This window comes from Colias eurytheme, chromosome 14 (genome assembly GCF_061535395.1).
Source record: "Colias eurytheme isolate Ceu_HAF_F1 chromosome 14, ilColEury1 Martin Lab GWU primary, whole genome shotgun sequence".
In the NCBI taxonomy this organism is placed as follows: domain Eukaryota; kingdom Metazoa; phylum Arthropoda; class Insecta; order Lepidoptera; family Pieridae; genus Colias; species Colias eurytheme.
In genome coordinates, this window is record NC_142993.1 from 8508156 (window position 1) to 8514326 (window position 6171).

The following is a 6171-nucleotide window of genomic DNA, read 5'->3' on the forward strand; positions in this document are numbered from 1 at the left end:
GACAGCAAAACTAACGGTTATGGTTTGGTTTTTATGTAATTAGTTTTTGTGTTCTTTTGCGGCTCGTTTTTGAAATAGATACAAAACCACAAAGACTCTTGCAAAATTAATAATTCTGTGTGTGTATAATACATTATGACTTAAGAAACTAAATGTGTAATTAATTATTGTATTTCAAAAGGTAAGTATAATGTGTAGTGTAAACTGTACCTAATGATTATTCAATGGATTAGGAAATTAAAGAGTTGTATTCATTCATAATATTTTTATTTTAAAATTTCACTTGCGAGTTTAACGTTTTACAATTTACACGTAATTTATTGTAAACAATTGACCACATAAGCAATAATACTTAAGACAATATTAAACATAAAGTGCTATTATAGTTCTGTACATAAATAATTGATAAAAACAAAAGCAATAATTTATCATGTCGGTTTGATTACTATTGATTATGTGACCATGGAACGATCTACAGTAATTAGCATCAACAATCAACATCAACTCCTATCTAATGACTAGTATAACTATACAGACATCAATATTCTCTATACATTAATTACAATTATTTACAATATATTTGGTAACAATGAGATATAATATCTATAGCAAAATACTTAAGTCACATTTTATACTGGCAATTCATAACCTATATTACAATACAGATCAGTCTTAAAAGATATTATATTATATAATTTATAACATTGTTTAGTACTATTTAGTTTCACAATCGCAAATACCTACAGCTAGATAATTATTGGAATATAAGGCGTCAATCTATTAAGATACGTATGCGATACAAATCAACAACAGTCTCTTTAAATATTACATTATAATTTATAAATAATTACAAGGAACGTTACTCATACAATTATTTGGCCGGCAATAATCACGTCTCAATAAGGCATTGCCAGATTACGAGGCAACTTAGTATACACATGTGCTTGGAATGTAGCGACCCATTAAGAAATATATAATAGATAACGAAAGGAGTTTTGAAACATGTTATCTGTGTACGCTCGGATGGGTTTGAGGTAAGCAATCGTGTACTGAGGAACGGGGTTGTAAGTAGCCTTGCTCGTCGAGCATGGAGGGCGAGTGATGGCTGGGATGCTTACGTAACGTATTAGGTGGCCTCGGCCGACCGCCATATGGCTGTTCGTAATTTTGTGTGTCAATGGATATGTAACTGTGGTGTGGATTATCCACGTCTTGTATCTGGCTTGTTAATGTCGTATTAGTCAGCATTGAAGTGTCATCCTCAATGCTGATGCCTACATTAGCTACAGTGGGTGTTTGGGGTGGAAGAGCGTCGTACTTGTACCAATGCTCTGGCGCAGTTGGTGACGCTGTGTATCTGGAGGGGTGTCGCCTAGCATTTGGACAAACACCGTGCGCGTAATTGATGTTATCTTTATTCCAGTGCAAATTTGAACCGTCAGGCATTAAAAACCTTACTTTCTCCCAAAACTTTTTCTCACCCCAGAATAGAACATTACATGTTTTTAAATAATTTTGGAATTCCAAATCTAAATTGAGTGCACTGATATCTGTGGTCAAAATAAAAACGACTCTATGTCTCCTAATAGAAGGGTGAATTGAAGTTATAACATGTTTAAGAGCGGCTTTGAATGAAGTTTTTGACCACTCGTTCTGTAGGAAATTAAACGAAATGAAAACTAATATTCTTTTTGATGATTCAGCTGCATTTGTGATTTGATCTAACAAATAATTTTCAGGGACATTTTGTAAGTCTCTATAGTGAAAGCACATGGTATATCCGCAGTGTTCCATCTCTGGCGCAACTACTTTCGTTACAAAGTCATCATCTAACAAACTATAAACCGCGTAACCGTCATACATCCTGTCTCTATCGAGCTCGCTTTCCTGTATAGATGCACTTTTAAATAACCGAACACCATATTTAGAATGCGCCCATAAACGCACGTTTTGTCTAAAAGAGAATGCTAAGGCACCAAACAATAAAATAAGGATTACACTTATAAGGACTACAGCTAAAAGCGGCACAAAGTTTAATTTAATTGTGCTCACTTCATCATACTGAAACGGTTGGTTTTCAGTAGGTATAGTATTGTCCATTACATTAGAGTCACGACACTTGTCCATCACGTCGAACACTGTTAAGTTAGCACTGAGTTCATTTTCACTTGCACAAAACATTTCCGTGGGATCTTCATAGAATTTTTTTAACCAGTTCACTAATGGCAACACATTTTCACACGTACAGGTAAATAAGTTACCTTTTACGCGAGCACTTTCTAAATGGACAATATGAGCTAGCTTCTTGTCGAGATTCAATATCTTGTTTCCTTGTAAGTTTATGATGCGAAGAGAAGATAAATTTTCAAACGACTTATTCGCCACACTAGTTAAGAGGTTATCGTTTAAGTATAACTCTCTCAAGTGCTTTGTTTGGGAAAACTCCCCGCCGGCTATTTCCGTTATGTGATTATTTTCCAGATGTAAAATGTTGAGAGAGTGTAGGCCATTAAAAGTGTCGTTATCGATAGAAGCTATATTACTATTATTTAAATATAACTTATGTAGCTTTTTCTTGCCTATAAATAGATGGCTATTCAATGAGCCAAAGTCATTACCATCCAAGTAAAGTTCAGTGGCATCCATAGGTATTTTCTCTGGAACATCTGTGTAGCCAACGTTAGAACAGTCTATTACATTAGAATTCCAATTGCTGTCGTGAAAACAGGAACATCCCTCAGGGCATGTCATTTTACAGTCGCAGGCTTCAAATTCACAACAAAAACAGCTTGATGAACAATGAGTTTCATAAGAACAAAGGAACTGCGTTTCAGGAACATCCATTAAATTTGCTTTTCCTCCATATTTATTATTTACAACTTCGCATGTAACTGTATCTAAATCTACAAAGCGGGGATACTGTCTCATATGGTTCCATAGGTTTATTTTTTGCAGCCAAATCATATGACAGTTACATACAAATGGATTATTTGCAATGAAAAATTTGGGTAAAAACTTATGCTTTGGGATGTGAGGCAATGTGAATGCAGATAGTTCAACGGTTCTCAATTTATTGTCCGTCATAATAACTTTTTCAAGGTTTCTTTTTTGTAAGAATGTACCTGGCTGTATAGTGTGAATTTTGTTGTTATTCAAAAAAAGGACTTCAATAGAATCGGGAACCGATTTCTCATCGACTTCTTCTAAAGAATTAAAACTCACGTCGAGCATTCGAATGTTTTGTCGAACATTTTTCTCATTTTCTAATTTACTTATATTATTCTGATGAATATCTAGCCACTCCAAGGCCTCGGGCATGTAGCTATAGTCGAAATAAATAAGTTTGTTGTCAGATATGTTAAGCCAGCCTAGAGTGCTTAGTTTGTTAAAAACACCTCGTATATCAGTGAGTTTATTTCCGTCGAGACGAATAGCTTTCAACGTTGGATTTGAAAGAAATGCATCTTGTTCTATGGTTTCAATCTTATTCGATGCCAAATTTAGAACTTGTAATGATGGTAAAGTGCTAAAAGTATCTTTTGGTATGCTCGTTATATGGTTGTCAACAAGTCGTAAACCGTACAATTCTTCTAATCCTTCAAAGGATGTGTTTGAAATCTTTGTAATATTATTTTTACCAATGTCAAGTGATTTCAAAAAGCGTAACTTTCTTATGCCTTCTGGTAGATTATTTAAACTATTTCCATTTAACCCTAAATCTTGTAAATAAGTAATATTTTCAAATGATCGTTCATGAATAATAGATATTTCATTATTGTCTAAATATAGCTGGCTAAGAACAAATAGATTAGAAAAAATATGTTCATTTAATGTTTTTATCTTATTGTCCGACATTGACAATTGATGAAGATTCTTAAGTTCAGCAAAAGCACCATTGCTTATCACTTCAATAGCGTTATTATCCAAGTTCAAGACCTGCAAGTTGTTAAGGTCTTGAAATGTTTTTGGATCTAGTCGCACCAAAGCGTTATAAGACAAATTCAATATAACCAATCGTATAAGTCCGGTGAAGGTGTCTCTGTTTACCCAATCATTGGTTAATCGATTTCTAGACAAATCCAATTTCTCAAGTTGATCAAGTCCTTCCAACAATCCCGGCGCCAACACGGAAAGTGAATTATTTGCTAATGAGATTTCTTTTATAACGCGTGACGACTGGAATAGTTCCGGAGGAACGGCGACTAACTTGTTTCCGGATAAGTTCAGAATTTTTAATGAATTCAATCCCACGAAAGCTCTGTCGCCGATTTCATTAATCAAGTTGTTCTGAATTTTCAATACTTCTAACGATCTAAGGCTTGAGAGTCCATTATCGGGTAGCCTCAATACATTATTATGTGATAAATCTAACTGCTTCAAACCAGTATTGCATGATTTACCGGGAGCGATAGGTCCTTTACCCCAGTCAGAAAACCCAATTTCAGAAATGTCTTGTATTTTATTGTTCGTTAAGTTCAAGGACTCTAAACTAAAAAGCGGGCAAAATACTTCAGACGGTAACATATAAATATTATTGTCACCTAAATCTAGTGATCGCAGCTCCATCAGTCCCCGAAAACTCTCAGCGTGAAATTCCATTGTCATTGCAGGCCAATCCGTGTTATATGAGCGTAGAGTAAGGCTAGTTAAGTCACGAAGAGGCGATAATACTGTTGCTGGTACGTAACGTATCTTACAATACTCCATACGTAAGTCTTCAAGTTTGCGTAACTGCCCCAAAAAGCTTCCCGTATTCATATGCAGAGAACTTTCGAAAAACAGTAAGTCCGTGCAAGTAAGTTTCAACTTATTGATGTTGTATGCTTGCGCAGTTGTTATGTTTTTAAATAACATATCAGCTGATCCAATAGTTTTGATATTACACGTGAGAAAGTTTGATTCACTCAACTTTGCGTCGGAATAGTCCCATTGACAGCCACTAGGGGCGGGCGGCGCAGAACGTGCGCGCGCACCGGCCACCAAAACTAAACACATCCAAACTTTTAACGAAATCATTCCATATAAGTTTTCAGTCATTTTTTCACAGTAAAACAGTTCATTTGAAACTTAATAACACTCAGAAGTATAGTTCTCAACTTCTTATCACTTAAAAGTCAATGTTATAAATCACGTATCGGTGTTTACACTAAGTTTTAGAGCGCATGTAAACAAAGATTGCGCGATCGCGGTAAAACTTTTGACGCAGCCATGCTCCCCTGCGGTCGGGCGGTAACTGACCTACGTAAGTTTGAACGAAAGCCGCGTGGATCTAGGGAGATGCGGGAGGGGGGTGGGGGCCCAACCGACGGGTGGGACTAGCACTGCAGCTTACAACAGATGGCACGCGTGTTTTTAGACACTCAAAAATATTGGTTATTCAACGTAGAAGACTTAGGTCTGCGTGATTCATTGAACATAACTCCTTAAGTTACATCTTAAAGGAGGTCGTATTGGTTTTCAAACAGTAGCTGATAGTCACAACAGATTTGTTTTTGTTTTGGTTCTATTAAGTTTTGAAGAACGAAGTTTTAAATAAAATAAAACGCTATAACTTAGGGCATAAATTTGTTAAAAGTTTGTTAAATTGTATATTAAAATAAGACATTATATTCTAATTAAGTACTAAAATATATTAAAAAGATATATAAACATAATTTATAATTCAAACATTTGGATATTATAAAATGTGTATCTTATAAAATTTTATTTAAATATTTTACACATTTTAAAGCCATAATACATAAACAATACTGCATATTTATTTAACAATAGACAGATTTTATAATGCTGAGAAGGAAATGAGAATATGATTGCCAAGTGGGTGGACATTTTACTATAAAGCGAACAATTGTGAGTGACAGCTTCATAAATGTATCGAATTTTGAAGTACAAAAAATTAACCTATTTATACCAACACAATGAAATTCGGACACGTGTGGTCGTGCTGAATTATAATAATATGTAATATTATTTTATGTAATATTTCTGGTGTATTTTGATACAGTAGTAAGCAATGAAAGTAGGTTGCTTGGTAATCTATACTAATATTATAAAGCTGAAGAGTTTGTTTGTTTGTTTGAACGCGCTAATCTCAAGAACGTCCGATTTTAAAAATTCTTTTGGTGTTGGATATCCCATTTATTCAGGAAGGCTAAAGGCTAGGTATATAAT

At 34.7% G+C, this 6171-nt stretch overlaps 1 pseudogene; it reads right to left on the reverse strand.

The window, feature by feature from the left end:
- Positions 1-256: 256 nt before the first annotated feature.
- On the reverse strand, positions 257-5223 carry LOC149903013 (toll-like receptor 6 pseudogene; annotated as a pseudogene).
- Between the last annotated feature and the right edge of the window lie 948 nt (positions 5224-6171).